The 17774-nt window shown below is 46.8% G+C and overlaps 1 long non-coding RNA gene across 3 annotated transcripts in view; it reads left to right on the top strand.

The window, feature by feature from the left end:
• Positions 1-13609, top strand: part of LOC148341305 (uncharacterized) — a 31135-nt gene extending 17526 nt beyond the window's left edge. For all 3 annotated transcript variants that reach the window (XR_015842369.1, XR_015842370.1, XR_015842371.1), the window contains one exon: positions 10381-13609. This is a non-coding gene — a long non-coding RNA (uncharacterized LOC148341305). The remainder of the gene's footprint in view (positions 1-10380) is intronic.
• Positions 13610-17774: the final 4165 nt, after the last annotated feature.

Consider the following 17774-nt stretch of genomic DNA (forward strand, 5'->3'; position numbering starts at 1 on the left):
AAAATGACTATAAAATCAGTAAAAGTTTTTTTTTTTTTTTCTTTTTTTAAAAAGTGACTCCTTGCCGATTAGAATGAATCCAATTTGAATATACAAATAGGCTAATTTCCTCACTTGTGACCATTTTGTCCAGCAGCGATATGGACTGTTGATTTTAAATATTTTTCAGCCTCTTATAAGTGAATAAAGTGGGTATGACAGGCCTATTTGGATTTTTTTTCTTTTTCTCTTTTTTTTTTTTTTTTTTTAGCTATAATGGATTACATCTTTAATTGCATGCAACAAGCCTGCAGCGGGCCATTAAGCACCGTAAATTATTTCCAAAGCCAGTTTGAAAAATGGCAAAAACTTTCCCCATCCCACTGACTTGAATCCCCCCGCCCCCTCTCACCGCCGTCGTTTGTCAAATGAGGGCAGTGTCGCCGCTACAAAGCGGAATAGAGGCGGCAACTTGTTTTAGCGCAAGTGTAAACCGACACGCTTAATGAAATGGAATTCTTAAGCACCCCGGCCAATCCCCGGCAGAGTAATAACGCGTCGCTCCCCAGAGATGGAGCGGGCTTAAATTATAGGAAGCAGCCCCGACAGAGAAAAGTGACACCGAAGCGCATGCAAAATGAGCTTGTTATCCCTGTTACTGTCAACGCAGCCCAGCCCAGCTGTCAGTGATCACAACAGACATGTTATATACGACAACGGCGTTAGAGGGACGGGAGCGTGATAAGAGGAATGATCCATACTGGTGATGAAACCAGACAGGTGAGATGGAGAGTGGAGAGTGGGGGGGGTTGTTTGGGAGAGAATGTAGACGAATGGGAGGATGGAAGGGTGATGCAAGACTGTCACGTCAGGTGGAAACAAAAGGGCAGGCGGGATTAGAGAAAGGGGATGCAGAAGTAAGCAAGAATAATGTTGTGATGCTTTGGAAGGAAGGCGCGATGGATGTTGATGGGAGGCTGGAATGGACGCCAAATGGGCGGAGGGGAGACGGCGAGTATTATCCGCCATCGATTTACTCCGGTCAGGGTTGGCTGGACGCCTAATGAAGTGTGGGATCTTGGGGTTGCCGTGTGCACTTGTCTGTGGCTTATAGCTTTCAGGACGCACGGTGGCATGTTCCGGCACCTGCGTGTATGTGCGATATGCGTGAGGTGTCTTACAAGCAGATGCTAACCGCAATATTTGGTCCATGTTTGGCTGCTGCGCATTTTTATCTTCCTGCTATTTACATTTGAAATGTATAAAATAATTAAATAGAATGAAAAGAATAAAGCCACCAGGGGGCAGTATAATTCAGTCATGAAGACGCAAACGAAGAAGACTTTCACAACTACTGACTCAATAAATTTTGGTAATATTTGTCATTCCTGAAAGAGTGAGAACACTGTGACTATTAACGCTAACGGCTAGCATGACTGTTGTGATTCGCGTAGCGTATTAAGCTAGCAAAATGCTCATTTTGGTGTTGCAAGCGTATTTAAAAAAAAAAATCCCCACACAGGTCAAATCAGGCAAATAATCGATACTCATTTAGGAAAAAAATATTCCCAAATTTGAATTACGATATCGTGAGGGTGAAATTTATACTATTAACAAATTCTTGATAGTGCAGGAAGTAGTCAAGTCCCAAACAATGAACCCTCATCCACAACGGCATTTTCTTAATTTTCCACTAAATTAGGACAACATCCCTCTTGTGAGCCACAACTCCCGACAAGCGCAAGTACCAATTACCAGAAACCAAAGTCTCAAGTCAGAAACAAAAGCTCGCACCGGGAAATCCCCCAAGCATCTCCCTTCCATCCCCGTGCAGCTCCTCCATCCCTCATGTTGCCTCTCATCTCACATCCCCTTTTCCCTCGCCTCCACCCACTCCTCTCCCGGTCTAATCCTGTGCTCGACATGCTCCCTCTTTGTTCCGCGACCCTGACAAGCCATCTCATTCCCCTGCTCCGAGGACAGTCCCGGTGTGCTCGGGATAATGGAATGAAATGCTGGCGTGATAAAGCCCCAAGGATCCGGGGAGAAAACACAGGAGTGTGTCAAGCAGGGTGATAACACTCAATTCTCCCTCGCGTCGATCCGAGAAGCAGGGATTACAATTTTACAAGCGGGCTTTTGCTTATTTGGCGAGGTTTACACAGGGAGGTGTCACGGCCATGGCGGAATACTCTTGTATCTGTCTTGCGCAACGGCCTTTTATTAATTTTGACGCGGGCTGCCTCGCGCTGGTGGACAGGCAATTTAAAGTCGCCGTCGCAAATGCTAACCGCTCCCAATGGAGGCCAGAACTCCGGAGTGTTGTCATAATAGGAGCTGTATCGCCTCTGTCGTGTATTACGTACGCTCAGGGGTCGTAAATATCGAAATCCATCGCTCCACTTACTTATATTCAAATCGTCAGCACATTGATGGCACCTGAGACCAATTACTTTAATTTTGCGCAGATTGATTCATTCGCTGCCATTGACGGATATAGAAGTCAAAAAATCAATTAATTTTACCTGGGCTGGCAGTGAAGGAGTTAATATTATAGATTCAACGATAGCACTTTTTTTAAACTAAACACGAGTGCTTAGATCAGGCGTGGGCAAACTACGGCCCGGGGGCCACATGCGGCCCGTTAAACGTTTTAATCAGTCCCGTTTCTTTGGGTTTATTTTTTATATCTGGCATCTCAAATAACATAAAATTTTTCCAGGCGGTGAGCTGGGCTTTTTCGTCTTCGTCACCACGATTTCGCAAGTGGTGCAGTGAGACGGCAACGGATCAATAGAAATGATTGCTGTCGCCCCCAAACAATTTTGAACTCCGAGAAAACTTGACCAAAGGTGCAACTTGAAGGTTTCAAGCCTACAAGCGCTCTTACGCGGCAGCGTCCACTTACGCTTGACCTCAATCTGCTCGCCATCCACACGGACAGAAAAGGCGGCGGGATTCCCACTTTCAATCTCAGCTGCCAGTTGGCCTCGCGACTTAACCTCCGCCCATCTCACCAAAATATTCAACAAGCCGACCTTGGCCACACACACACAAAAAGGATAACTGGAGGAAGGGAGTTGGCGAGCTACCTCGCAGGAGACCCTCCAACCCTATAAATAGAAAAGGTGGCAATTAAGTGCCAATCTAATCGTCCCTCTGGTAAAAAAAAAAAAAAAATCCCCCCTCATATCTCGGAGTCTTTACTCACATGACTTCCTCATCATCGCTGGCTATTGGCTTAATTACGCCTCCGCCATCCACAGATATGAGAGTGATAGCCTTATCACCACGGCTCATTTCCAGACCCATGAAATTAATAAAGTCCACCTCCCATCTCGGTTATGGGGGCAAACTTATATTAGCTGTCACGTACAAGCACCCGTGAAGTAGTACTTTAGTTTCTTCTTAACAGTTTGTCAAAAAAAAAGCCAAGGTAAATTTGAGACCGCCTGGTGTGCTTCTTGCGATGGTTTTTGCACAATAATAAGGCGAGTCTTGTGTGGCTCATTTGTCAGGCGCGCAGCAGTTGTGTTATTAATTTCATTTAGCTAACTACTTCATTTTCCTTAATATGCACCTGGGGAGAACTGCTCAATTGCGGTCGCGTTTCCCTCTAGCGTGGACTTTGTAAATATTGTTTGCCTGACTGTAAAAAATTAATTATTAGTACCGAGATGGAGCCGACGAGTTGTGAACTCTCATCTCCTGACTGACTCCTAACCTAATCAAATCAAAGTGGACACTGAGCTGTTTTTCCGGCCAAATCCACTGACGGCCCCGAAGTCCTCCAATTCTCCGTGTTGGCTCCTGTAATCAGCGGGGGAACAGCTGGTTTCACCACGCTATTCCACCTGCCGGCTCCTCTGAGTAAACGGCTGTGCTTCACCGACCAAATCCACTCCAAGCCTCTCTCGGTGTCACACTCCAGCACACAGTGCTCGCGCACATCGATTTCAGGGTTACGGGGGGGGGGGCTGGATGACGGGCGGTAGCCGTCACGGTAACGATGTTGGCAGAGGAATGAGACGAGCTCCCGTGAGGTTTGGGCCTGTCATTTATTTCTAAATGACGGCAGATGGTGGGCTTGGCGCTTGCGCCATTCTTTCCGCGTCCCAAGATGCACTTCTTTGATGGATGTGTTGAGCGGGAACGCAGTCGAGGAGGCTGAGGCACATCTGCGCAGGCCGATAACGGGGGCAAAGTGTGTCTGGGCTTTCTGGCCGTGCACATAATCGTCGTTGCCAGTGACCGCTTGAGGACTCTGTTCTCGTTTATTTGCGGCTGCAGCTTTGTTTCGCCGAGCTCCGTTGGGAGGAACGTCCAGGCGTGATGTTGCTACCTGCTGGCGAGACAGCCTTTTCTTACTTGGCAGGACAACATGTAGAACCGCTCAGAAAATCTGGACCACGTGACAATGTTTTAAAATGGTCACATCGCATTGTCCTGAAAATCTATTTCAAAATCCTCCCACTCGTCCGTTTTTCACTAAAAAACGGAGACGTGCGGTCCGGGAAGGCAAGTGAGGCAGTGCTGCCCCCTGCTGTCGCTTTCCTTGCGTTATACTTCTATGGACCGTGCTTTTCATTGTCGTTTTCAATCCAATAATTATCGTTGACTTTATCATTAAAAAGTTGAATTTGACGATTCAAATGGTTCCGAGACAGAAAGCGACTGAAGCTCCAAATTGAAATAATGGTGAATTCATATTTTTACATCCGACTGCAGAGGAGCGCCGTCTCACCAGTCCTGAACCGTCCCGCCTGTCACTGACAAGAGAAGGCTTCACACCTTCACATCCAAAGTCACATTAAATTGAGCCATCACTGCCGAACAACACCCTGGCAAAGGTCACGTCAGCATCATCATCCTAATCGTCGGCTGCCATCACATCGGGTGATTTAGTGTCGCCGTAAAAGTCGCCCGAGCGCATCCGTGCCCATAACCGTAACCCAGGCAACGGGGATGTCGGGCTGCCCGCCGACGATGCATCTTTGGGATTCTCGGCGTGGCGCCGCGACGGTGTCAAGTCAGGCGTTAAGAGTCGATTGAGCTGCGGCGTTGGGGAGGCTGGCGCATTAGCGGCGAGGAAATAGGAGCCAGCAAATACTTAGTGGGCGATTGGCTCGGCGAGAACACAACACCCCCGCTTGGCAGCCCGTCAAGCGGCGCTATACGGATGCCGTTACAAAGAGAGGGGGCCATTAGCGGGCGGGGCCGCTTTGTGAAGCGTGCCGCTTGCTTCACGCCTTCACGCCACGGGGATGTTTTATGTCGTCCGTTTTGGCGTATGGCGCACAATCGGGTTAACAATAAGGCTGAGCGTGGATTCGAGGTGAAGCCTGAAAAGAACAACTTTGATTTTATTGCAAAGATAATCGCGTCCGGCATGTCTGCTTTGTAGCTCAACAACTCGGCCACTAAAAAGTACCGCAACGCTCCGTTTCATATTCTTGACTTCATCTATTACCGTTGCCCGTTCTTTGATTGAATTTGTTAGCGGTGATCATACATATGACTTTGCGCCTCCCTGCGCACCGCCGCTCAACCCACCGCGGCTCAGAGGTGAAATTTCCAATGCTGTCGAGTGGAAATTACATTTACCTAATGCTAATTTGTTTTCCCAATTACGTCTGTGGAGAATTGTAATTACTTCCCGGATTGCGGACCCTGGGAATGTGCGCCGCTTTCACGCGTGAGACTTCAGTGGCGCGATTAGGTTTCGGGGCACAAGTCATCGAGTGCGGGAGTCGTTTTTGTTCATTTACCAACCGAGAGCGTTCCCAACCTACTGCGGTGAATTATTAATACAATCTAAGTTACACTCCCGTCCTGAGCCCAACAACCCGTGACGCTAAAATGGCCGCTCATGCACTCAGTGTTATAATTGTCTCATTCTCATACGAATGGCTTTGCGGTGCTTTAATTGATGGCGAGGCGCTTTGTATGTTGGTATCAGACGTCGTGGCGCGTGACAAAGCGTCGCTAATCACCGACCTGAGGTTGTCGGATGAACGTGTCGACCCGATATAATGCGTCATAAGCGAGATGATGCAACCCCCTTGGAATTATTTTTTTTTTTAAACACTCTTTGGGGCACCCTCCCGCCTAGCATGCCATTAGGAGAGCGCCACGCTCGCGCGCCGCTTGCCAGACAGGCCACGCCGCAGGCTGCATGCTAATTGTGGAGGCGTCGCCGGCGCGAGATGACCTTGTACGGTAAAAGGAAGGAGGCAGATAAGTGGTTTTGTTTAGCGTCTGCTGGGCTCAAACCGCCTTTGTCTTGACCTTGGGCTGCAAAGTCAGCCAAGTCGGCGCACTCGCCGAAGGGAGATCATAAAGCCGGCACCTCATTAAAAAAAAATCTGAAGCAATGTCGTGTGTATAATGGGTAATAGGCATATCACATCGCGTTATATAATGCCGATGTAATGAGCAGAGCATCGTTGCCGCTATCGCAACATATCTTTTCTTTTTTTTGTTTCACGCCATTAGGTCCGAGTCGTAACACGCCAGTCAAATTTATACATTCGCCTTTCAAGCCAATCATTTATCTCGTGGTTGCTGTATAAGAGATGTGAGGTCATCATCTCAAAGGGCATGCAATTTCAACTCAACAGCAAAAAGACGCTTTATCTGGTATCATTTTTTTTTTTTTTCCTCTCGACGCGTCGGAGCACCGAACGTGTCGAGCTATAGTTGTCATTTTTTTTTTTTTATCCCAGCCTCTCATGTCCCAGCAGCGCGACCTTTTTGCCAGCACGCTCCCTCTTTGTGCTCGCCTCTGACAGGTTGCCTCGCGCGGCTAAAAGCGCAAAGTCCTCAGATTAACATCCAATCAATGACAAAGCACGTACGGATGAGAGAGACCAGGCAGATGCCGAGCGCTTCGATTAAAAAAAAAAAAAAAAAAGGTCAAACGCGGCTACGGTTGAGTGACGGATGGCCGCGGGATCCTCAGATTGCATTTTTTGCAAGGTTTGACAGGGAAATATAGTGCGCTGCCGTTTAAGCAAACACCAAAAAGGGTGTGCGTGTGAGTTGATCATCAGAAACCAAGGGCGAGCTTGCTAACACTGTCGCTTTTCGTTCCATTAGTTCTTCGCTGACACGTTGATAAAAAAAAAAAAATGCGCCGTCTCCTTTGGTCCTCATTAAAAAGTCGCCCTATTAAAAACAGTCATTCTAGACCTTTGCTGATGAGCATTTTATTGCCTTCATGAAAATGTTGAGAGAGAGATAAAGATAGAAAAACCATTAATGAAAGTGCTGGCGACAATGAAGTAGCTGACAAGGGTGATTTGGTCGTATTTTTTATTAAATTTAATTTTTAGACTTCTCAACGAGGCGGTAACACCCAAGATTTAGATTTTTTTAAAAATTTATTTATTTATTTTTTATGTTTCCGTTCTGGTGTCTTTGAAGTTGTATTGACAAGTTCAACGTGACTCGGGGAAGTTTTGTCGACTCAGCAAATTCCAGGTAGCTGAAATGCACTCACTAAAAGGAGCTTGGAAAATGCGCAATTTTGAGGTTGTTAGTCGTACTCGCCATATTTCTTTATCTCCTCACATCGATGAACAGTTTCTAGTCAAGTTAAGCTAGCAACAAAATGCTTTGTCGTCAGCTTTGTAAACTACCCAAAACAAGCGATGTATTCTCTTCCAAAGTTTTCGACTTGGCTGTAAATCAGTCCCCCCTTGCGGGCGTGAAAGTTTTAATCTGCATGCAAACGCGTGTGAATCACTTTTGACTTGTTGACACGCTGCCGCCTGAAGTGCCAGGAGGATGGTTTGCCTCTATGTGGGAGGTGAATCAATCCATCAATGCGATAAAAGTTGCTTCTTGAACAACCCGAGCGTAGCCAAACTTGTGATCGCAATCAAAATCCGCTTGGAATAACCGCTCAGGTAGCTGCTACGCCTGATTGGCCATTCAGGGGTTAATCCTTCACTGGCTTGCAAGCACTTTTTTTTTTTTTTTTCTTTCATGATAGCAACTGAGAAAAAAATCCGCGAAACCCCCCCGCAGTGGAAAAGCAGCACCAGCAGAAAACTTGGAGACGATCAACCGCGAGGCGAGTGTCGTCCATACGCATGTCGCGGCAACCTAATGAAAATCCTGCCATGTTTTAATGACACTGGGACCTGCAGCGCCGTTGCGTTCCACAAACAAAGCTTAATAAAGCCCGCAAAGACTGCGTTTTCTCGCACAGCAGCTGCACGTCTAATGAAAGTCCTTGAAATGTCAGAAGCACCACGGAGGGTTTCGGTTTAAATGGACGCGCGTTGATTCACAATGAACGACGCTATTACCTAAGGTGGCACTTATGTTCGGGTTTTGTCGCTCCACTAGTAGAAAACCAGCTGCTTCGCGCATGTTCGGCCTTTTAAAAAGCCATGCTTTAAGTGCAAATACTTTTGTTGCACATTATGCCGTTTAATGCCGCCCATATGCCGCCGTTTGCAAGCTCCAACCGATTAAATGAGTCGCCTGTATCTAGATGGGAGAGGTGAAAAAAAGTCGGGCTGATTAATTAATTGCCTTTCCCGCCCAAGTGGAGTAAAACTAAAAATAACAGCGTGGCTAATCTGTGAATAGAAACAAGAGCGCGGCACAATCGCTAATCTATGAAGGCGGGAAAGCTTGAATAATGAGAGGAAATGAAGCCAATCTCGCATGTGCAAAGCGACACGCAAACAGGCGGCTCACGGGAATACGCAGAGCCACTTGATTGGCCCCGGGGGGACTCGATATCTACGATTTAATTTCAGATAGCAAGTAAGCATATCCTGTTACAAGCCATTACGAGAGTTTAATGCCAGCTTCTGTTTTGCTCAATCTATATAAGCGCATTTGGGAGTGGATGTCATTAACTGCTACGTTTTTTTTTTTTTTTAAATCTACGCAAATCGAATCAAGTTCCAAAAGAGTTTTGGCGAACTTCCTTTTCGTGTTGGTTGAGTAATAGTTGTGCACCTTCCACTGCGGGCTGCTTTGCAATCCACATCCAAAAGCCGCCGCGATTGATCATTCCGCAACCTGCTGGGCGGCAATAGGAACGCGACGCTAGTCAAAAATAGGAACGCGACGCTAGTCAAAAATAGGAACGATTTAATGTGTGTGTGGAAGCGACGTCGACAGGCCGTAGCTTTAGGAGCAAATGACATTACTGGTTGAACGTGTACGTTGAGGATGCTCATTTGCAACATTTCACATTCTCCGTTTTTGAGGTGTAATATAGGCCTGCCAAATCAGCAGTGGGCCCATTACTCATCCCCCTCCGTGCTGTCTGCCGACTGGGTCTCCGCTGCTAATGCAGATTACAGGGATATATGAGGGCTATTTTGTTCGCCGCGGGGTGGAAACGATCACAGGCGGACCCATCCCTCTCTCGGCGCGCCACCCTACATCTGTTCAGCGCCCCCACCTAGTCCGCATCAGCCGATCCGAAGATCCATCAGAACCTACCTTCCTATCAGATCACGTATTGGCCATCAATTATGGATCATGTGTGAAAAATAAGGTCGCCTTGTCAATAATAATAATATAATAATATTCCCTTTATTAGTCCCACAATGGGGAAATTCGAGATTCGAACCCAGGCCTCCTGGGGAGACTGGGTCCTGAACGCGGCGCCTTAGACCACTCGGCCATCCTGGCAGCCAAGTGGCTCGCAACACTATTGTTTGACTTCCTTGTTGCCGATGGAACTGCAGATAGGACTTTTATGATCTTTTTAGGACCTCTGCCGAGGTGCAAAGGCACAAAACACTTCAATCGATGCGTCTCCCTCTTCAAGGTGGCGAAGCACGCGTTCCGGCCTGTCCTCATCTGATGACTAAATGGACCATTCATCATGTGATTGGGCTTTTTTACATCTTGAATTTTGAGTGAGGTGCCTCTCAAACAGCCGCCCGGTCCGGCAGCGCGATCCATCATTGTTCAATGGGGATGTCACAGCTCATTGTGTGAGGCGTTATGACGCCCCCCCCCCCCCCCGACTGCTCACTCGCCGCATTTTTAGAGATGATAAAGTCAAAGCTAAAACTCTCACCCGAGGAGGGCAAAGTATTCTTGGACTTGTCACGCCCTCAATGTCGATTTAACATGCGGGGGCCGACGGTTTTCAACTCAGGAGGAGACGAGAGACGTCGGCGCGTCGGCAACCTTTTATTAGACGCCGCAAACGGCGCAAAGTCATCAAGAAGTAGTTGCTGCTCAACAAGGGATATAATTGGTTCGTGGATAATGGCGGTTTGAAACTGTTAGCTGTGGGTTTATCTCCGAAGTCGCAGTTTGAGCTCTTTGCCGAAAAGGCGCGAGCGCTCGCTCACATTCACAGCTTGTCTTGAAAGCCATTGAGGTCTTAATAGTCTTTCTTTCTTTTTGTTGTCACAGGATCCACCAGGATGAGACTTTTGGCTGCCACACATGAAGCCTGAAGGTGGCGCTCCGGCTTCAGTTAGATACAGGAAGGAACAAAAAGAAATCTGATAAGAACATTTTTTTTAATCTCATCTGCGTGGAGGTATGTATGAGGGATGGCCAACTGGTGGCCCACACAATTTGGGGCCCCGTCCGTGATTAATTTAAAAAAAAAAAAAAAAAAAATCCTAAATAAATCTGTGGGGGTCGACTCTAGTTTTGAGTTGCAATATCACCTTTCACCACTAAATGGCAGCCATGTCTTAGTTGCGCTTAGACTGAGTCCGTCTACTACAACATGTATGCCTAATATCTTTTGGGCTAGATTTGCAATGATATGCAGGACAAACATTGTACCTTAATGGCATTAACATTTTAGATTGTATGTGGTTATTTTATTCTCTAGGCGGATCTTTTATACATTACGTGCATTGAGAAATATTTTAGTAGTACGTATTTCGTCCATATTTAAAATGGCATTTTTTTTGGGGGGGGTTCAAAATTGCCCGCTCCAACTGTAGTGATGTCATTAGGCAAATATCACATTCAGACTTTGCCGCTTTACCAAATAATCGATAATGAGAATATCCATATCTGTCCGAAGCTCGTTTAACACTTCGCGGCCCACGTATCTTCTGCCCTCCATTTAGAAGGAAGAAGCGTTACTCGGCCAGTCACGTCTCACGTCTTACGAGGCCTCGCCGCGGCCGCTCTCCCACGTGCCGACCCCCACCGCCGCCTCCATCTCCCCACCACCGGTGCAGCACAGTCGCATTATTAAACTTGTATAAGATCATTAGCATACAAAGCAGGAAACCCGCAGCGGCGCAGTCATACATATTTATCTGGACGTGCTCGCACTGTAACCCCTTTGCGCGCAGAGCGTGTCCGGCTATCCGTCGCGGCGACGGCCACATTCCGGCCGCTGTGAAGTGGCTTTTAGTTGAAGCATGGCCGGTTTGAAGAGGTCGCTATTTATCGGGAGGATGCCGCCCTGTATGGGAATGTGCGCATTTGCAAACAGCAGACGGTTGCTTGCTCGGGTTCATCAGTGCGCTTTGTTTCAAGCATAGCGAATGTAATTTCCACACAAGCGTCTGCTAATAAAATACATATTCATCTGCTCGCGCGTGTAATCAAACCGGGACTTTGATACTACAAGTGTCACCTGTGGGTTAGCTGCGCATGAGTGGGGGAGGGCGGCTGCGCTCTGCAAAATCCACTTTGAGCACAACCACACCATCATTGTCTCCTTGCTCTCCTGGGTAAAAACCCACTTCCTCTTTTCCTACCCCCCCCCTCTCCTTTTTCAACCTCCTGCCTGATTGCGCAACCCCTCCTTGTTTGCGATGTCGAATTCCCTTGATAACGTGCCTCCTTCTTTCCCAGTGGCAACTTTATAGGGGCTTTAAAAAAGGGGGCGGGGCTTGTGTTAAATCCCAAGGGAAATGCATTATCTTTGTGTACGATTTCAGCAAGCACTCTACCATTCGGCTCTGCGGAATTGTTTGCATTCTTTTTCCTCGTCATGGCCCCTTGTTGCTAGGCAGAATCTCTCGTTTCGAGCTGCCCAAAGGCCAATTACAACACACCAACCAGACGAGGGGCTGAAGGTCAAAGCCATCGGGGAAGATACCATTAGAATTCTGGATATGAACTCACTTCTCATCTCCTGGTCGCCACTGCTTCTTCCCCCCTCCCTGTTTGCCCTCTTCTTCTTCCCTCCTTTGAGATTGCTGTTGTGTCTTATGGCTTTTTATTCCTACGTGATGGTCGATGGGTTCATGTAGGAGCAGAAGCCACTAAACACGCGGTGACCGCTCAGCCTGACGGCCGATGTTTTTTTTTTTTGTTTTCCGTCACAGTTAAAACAATAGGGGAGAATGCACCAAATATTATTTTAATATTCCGCGGAAAGTTTTCACGATAAAAGCAGACCAGAGATGCACAAAGCTAGCCGCTCGTCCAATATTAAACTTTTAACTATTAACTCATTCACTTCCAGCCAATTGAAAAAAAAATATTTTTGACGCCTTTAGCAGTCAATGAGTTAAACAAAATTGGTTCAACTTTGCTGCAAACTCCAAATTTTTACACACTATCAATAGTCCCCCCCCGCCCCCTAACTTGTCCATCCGTGGCATTTATTCCCCTTAAACTCCCCTTGAGCTGAGTTCACTTCCGACCAATTAAGCGTAAAATTCAAATGACCCCGTTCCTGTTGGGTCCGCTTTGGCGCGATGGGATTGGGTTTAAATGTCAACTGTCTGTTCGTGTCGCCCCCCCCCCCCCCCCCTCCCTCCCCCTCCCGGAAGGCAATCTGAATAAAAGTCTAAATGTGCTGTTGTCGCAAGCCAAAAGACTGAATTATGCATCCATGTAGCGTATATTACACCGGTTTGACACATGCTTCCAATTGTGTGACATTACTTGTGCACCGACGCAAGGTTGGATTAATATTCAAGAAGACATTGCAATATTGCGATGCTCTGCTGGGGTTTAATGATTTATTCAGCGCTGCGAGTTGTTGTGATCTAATATTCAGTGGGCGGGATGGGAAGTTTCTTTCGCTTGCATTATCGGTTTAATTTATTTTTCAGGTTCCCGCTCCTATGTGCTGTTTTTATTTTACTTTTTTCCCCCATATGCGTGGCGGTCTGACTGAGAGAATTCCAAAGCAGAGCCGAGAGGGGTCGTTTCGTTCCCGCACCAGCGGGGGGTCTCTGAGAATCTAAAGGTGGGAACGGCAACATGTCTCGGGAAACGTATTATTTGGAGATTGGTTGCAAATGTCGTCCTGGTTTGCCCGCGGCTGCGTGCGCCCTCGCCGCTTATGATCTGACGCTGCTTTTGACGTTGAAATTGTCAAAAAAAACAAAACAATGATCTGAGGAATGCGGCATTTGCACAGATGTCGGCTGTTGATTACGTTATGAAGCTTGATCGAGTCGTGCCAGGTCACGTGACCCTCAACTTGCAATCAAAAATCATGGCGACCGTCCACAGCGGAGAAATGAAATGTTCGTGTGACAAATGCAAAGGCATGTGATGTGTTTGTGTACAGTCTCACCCCCCCCCTCCCCCCGCAGGCTCGACTTTGATTTGTCTGCAATAAATAATGCTCTTTTGTGTTCTCTGCTTCATTTTGTTCCCGTTTGTAATGTCAGCGCTGTTCAATAAAACATGAACAATGCCTATCCAACCTGCTGCATATCTCCTGTTTCATTTGCCACTCAAACTTGGGCGTTTGGGCTTTGTCCCCCCCCCCCCGACAAACGTCACACACCAGCACGTGTGTACGCGGTTCGCTGGTTGTCTGCACTTGGCAGCTTTTCTGAGAAGAAGCACGCACGGCAAAGTTTCATTGCATGCTATTAAGACAGCGGCCCTGAGTTGCATTTCAGTCTGCCTGTCAGCGCGACGACACGTTGATCGGCGCACTAAATCTCCTTCAACTTCTGCCTCATTAAACAATAAAGAAGCCTTTAATCAGCACTACATGATAGCCCACAAAGTTGAGCCGTGAGCCTTGAGAGGATTGTTTGCACGCCTACACACACCAGCTGGACGGCATTTGCAGGGGAATCGCCCTCGCCATCCTTTTTTTTTTTTTTTTCTCCTGATGAAATCAGAGGAAATCCACAAGCAGACCACACGCACGCACAAACTCGCTCACTCTCACCCGCTTCTCTTTTTAAACTCCACTGTTCAATAATTCTCAGTGATAGGCCTCCGCTTTTGAGTGCCGGCTCGTCATTCCAATTACGGAAAGGCAAAGAGACCCTCGTGTTTGTCGGCACGCAAGCGATAATTGGATAATCCCCGAAATTTGGGCGACGGCACAGAATCTGTAATTAAAACGCAGAGACGGTCAAATATTGACACTCATGAGGCCCCGTCGACGTCGCGGATGACTCAACACGAGCGTGGAGAGATGTGATGCATAAATGTACGCAGGGATCGCCAACGTGTGATATGAAACGCCATTTACTGTCTACACAGCAAAAAGCTGGAGCGGTGATTCACAAAAAGGGGTTTGAAAATTAAATATTAGCTTTAATAAGACTCATTTTATTACAATCGGACTCGTCTACAGCAATAGTAGGAATTAAGAAGATGAGTCCTGGCTTTTCACTTAACCTTGCCGTCTTTTATTTACATATGTGCACATTTATTTTATTTTATTTTATTTTAAGACTACAGGAATGCTATAACTTAAAAACTTGACGTGATTGTCCCCCAAAAAAAGAGCTGTCAGTCCTCCTAACTCAACAAAATATTTCCTCCTCTTTTCCTCAAAAATTGTCTATGATATATATTAATTCCATAAATTTTAAATCTTGCGCAACAGGTGTACGTATCCGATTAAGTAAATTAAATGAAGTAATTTTTTGGGTGTAAGTAGCAAAAAAAAGTATAATCTTTCTCATGAAGCACAAAAAAAATCTCCCATAATGATACCATAAAAATAAAATAAAACAGTCCGTTTTTGTTATTCAAAAGCAAGATAATATGGTTGCCTAGCAACAGTAAATGGATATTTGACGTTACTATACAACGTATTACAACGCTGATATTTTTTGCCACCACTCGTATATCTTCACCACCTAATACTATCAGATGTCTCTGCACACAAAACACATTTTTTGTCATCTTTAAATTGATTTTTTTGGGGTGATATTTTGCAGCAAAATGAGGTCATTAGCTCACACCATAAACATTTGGCATGTCCACATTAACCAAAAACTCCCTGAAAGTGTCAACCAAGCTCGCCCCAAAAATGAAATTATAACTCACTAGCTCTAAAAACGAGTCTTCCTTTCTCTTAGTAATGACTCGCCGCCATTCACTCCGCCAACAGTGTGACCCGCAGACATCCCGGTGTGACAGCCGTGTGCTGAGTTGCGCACATTTGCCTCCACAGCTCACTTAAGAAAAGCTGCCACCGCCACGCCACGCCGTGTCCACTTAATGAGACTGAAGCGTCAGCGTTCTGCCTGCAATTACACTGCTTAGGACTCTTTAATGATATGTTAATGGCTTGGCTGTATTACCTCTCAGCTGCCCAAACAACATTAAATACCCCGCGGCTGATTAATCCGGCATCCACAAAAACATCCAATTAGAGGGAAAATGTTTGACTCCGCTCTTGCCAAACAACGTGCATCCAAGAATGATGGGCAGTAAATTAAATGCGATGCCATATTGGAGTCAAAACAGTCAGGAAGATGAGTGGGGATTCGTTTTTGTCGTCGTAATACAATCAAAGTATCGGGGAACCTGGCAAAGGGCTGTTCGAGGGGGAAAAAAGTGACATGATGTTCCTACTCGACCATCGTTTTTGGATTACAGTAAATCTGAAAGACATTTTTAGTGTATTGGAATTTTTGGAAAAAAAACTAATACTAAAACTAATCAAATCTAACAAACCCAATCTAAAAACTTCATAAAGGCACCCCGTCCAGAATATTCGCTAGCACAAGATCCAGCTCACCGGCGATGGCGTCCCAAGACTTTTGCCTCCATTGCATCGCCACAAAAACTTTCAAAGAGTTACTCGGCTGAAGGGTACGGTGCGAAATGCGCAGCTGCCGCCGACCGCCGCAGGTCACGGCGGTCAGACCCGCGACCCCGGCGTTGCGCAACAGTCTGTCGTCCCAGCAGGCTCTCGCCGCTTCAAAGTTCGACGCATCGCAAAAGTGCCGCGATGAGTCCGCCCCCACCTCCTCCCATGACTCTTCTTCTTATTCTTCACCGTTAATTAGCGGAGGAGAACTCTCTCCGCCGCCTTTCAAAGCACTTCAGAACAAAAGCGTTTTTCTCTCGTCTCAGCGAGGCGTCAACTGCAATTAAGGTGCAACGCAACCCTCCCGTGATTGCCGTCGACGTCAAGCTCGCGGGGCAATCCTGATTATTTATGTGCAAACACCTGACGGACGGATTCATCTCCCTCATTTCGTGATGAGTGAGGATTTCCAGGCTAATGAGGGCAACTAATGACCAGTATCTGTGATTGGTATCTGTCGTGTTTTTGAGTACTCGATACCTTGGCAGTACTCGCCCTTGTAATAGTTATATTTTCACATTTGTATTAAAGTAGTGTCAATATCAAATCTAGTTTAGTATTTTTCATACAATGTAAATAAATTATCCTGTGAGTGCATCATGTACAAATAATTAAATATATCACATAATGCCATTCCTTCATCGATTAACGATTGACAAATCTAATTAAAGGCCCGTTTTGCGCAAAACATTTCACGACATTTCACCATTGTGCAGTGGCTGCCATAAAAAGTGAAAAGATGAAACGCAATCACATCTCGGACTAAACAATACGACAACATGTCGGCCTGATAGCGCGTGTAATAGCGGTCCGCTCATCAATCTTGGCCATAAAAGCCCCCTCGGAGCTGCGGGCTTTTAGCTCCATCTCGTCTCTTATCAGCTCTCATCAACAGGCCGGGAGAAAGAGGTTGCAAGGGCTCCTGCTCATTTGAGGTGAAGGAAGAAAAAAAAAAAAAAAGGGGAGGCAGCGAGAGCATCCTTATCAAAGACCCCGCCGGCTGAGCTAAAAATAGAAAGCAAGGGAGATTGGCATCGATTTGCGCCGCCGTTGACGGCCCGATTGACAGCAGCGCGGCGGCTGGCTGGCTGCTGAGCCATCGAGGGAATCCGCCAAAGCGGCTATGATGAGATGAGATGGCCGGATAACTTGTGACAAGCTCCTCCACCCGCCACCCAGCCTCTAATCACACAAACGCAAGTACACAAAAGTGAAAAAGTCATTAGCGCACACACTCACGCACACACTTGAGCAAGTTAAGGGACGTCGGCTGGCTGAGCATCCCACCTGTCCGCTGCCTCGTGCCAAGTCCGAGCCCGTGTGCCGCGTGCCGCGTGCCGCCGCACATACCAACCAGCTGCCGATGTCCCCGCGCGGCATCCGGCCGCTTATCCTCCGGGCTCGGCTCGCCAGTAAACACCAAGCCGTCCTTCGAGGCGCCGTCGGTGTCGCTGACCTTTGTTTTAGTGCTGTAAATGAACTCCCACTAAGTGATTAGTGTTATTACAATGTCGACTTTACCGCACCGCCATGTCACTCACCCCCCCGTTGGATTAATTTACTAGTCGAGCGTGGCGGCAAATGATGTGCTAGCTCCTTGCCAACATTGTTAAAGGTAGCCTGGCATCCCGGGAAATCTGCTCATTAGTGTTTAGGCCTGGGAAGATTTGCGAGGGGGCGGGGTTTAGTGGTGGGTAATGGCTTACACAATTAATGGATTTTATTAAAAATCCAAATCACATTTTAGGTCTGCTGTCAGGTGTCAGGCTAACAAAGCGAACTAACGTCATCGCACATATAC

The sequence above is a fragment of the Idiotropiscis lumnitzeri genome, chromosome 2 (assembly GCF_059441095.1).
Source record: "Idiotropiscis lumnitzeri isolate Australia: NSW breed Sydney's pygmy pipehorse chromosome 2, RoL_Ilum_1.0, whole genome shotgun sequence".
Classification (NCBI taxonomy): Eukaryota; Metazoa; Chordata; class Actinopteri; order Syngnathiformes; family Syngnathidae; genus Idiotropiscis; species Idiotropiscis lumnitzeri.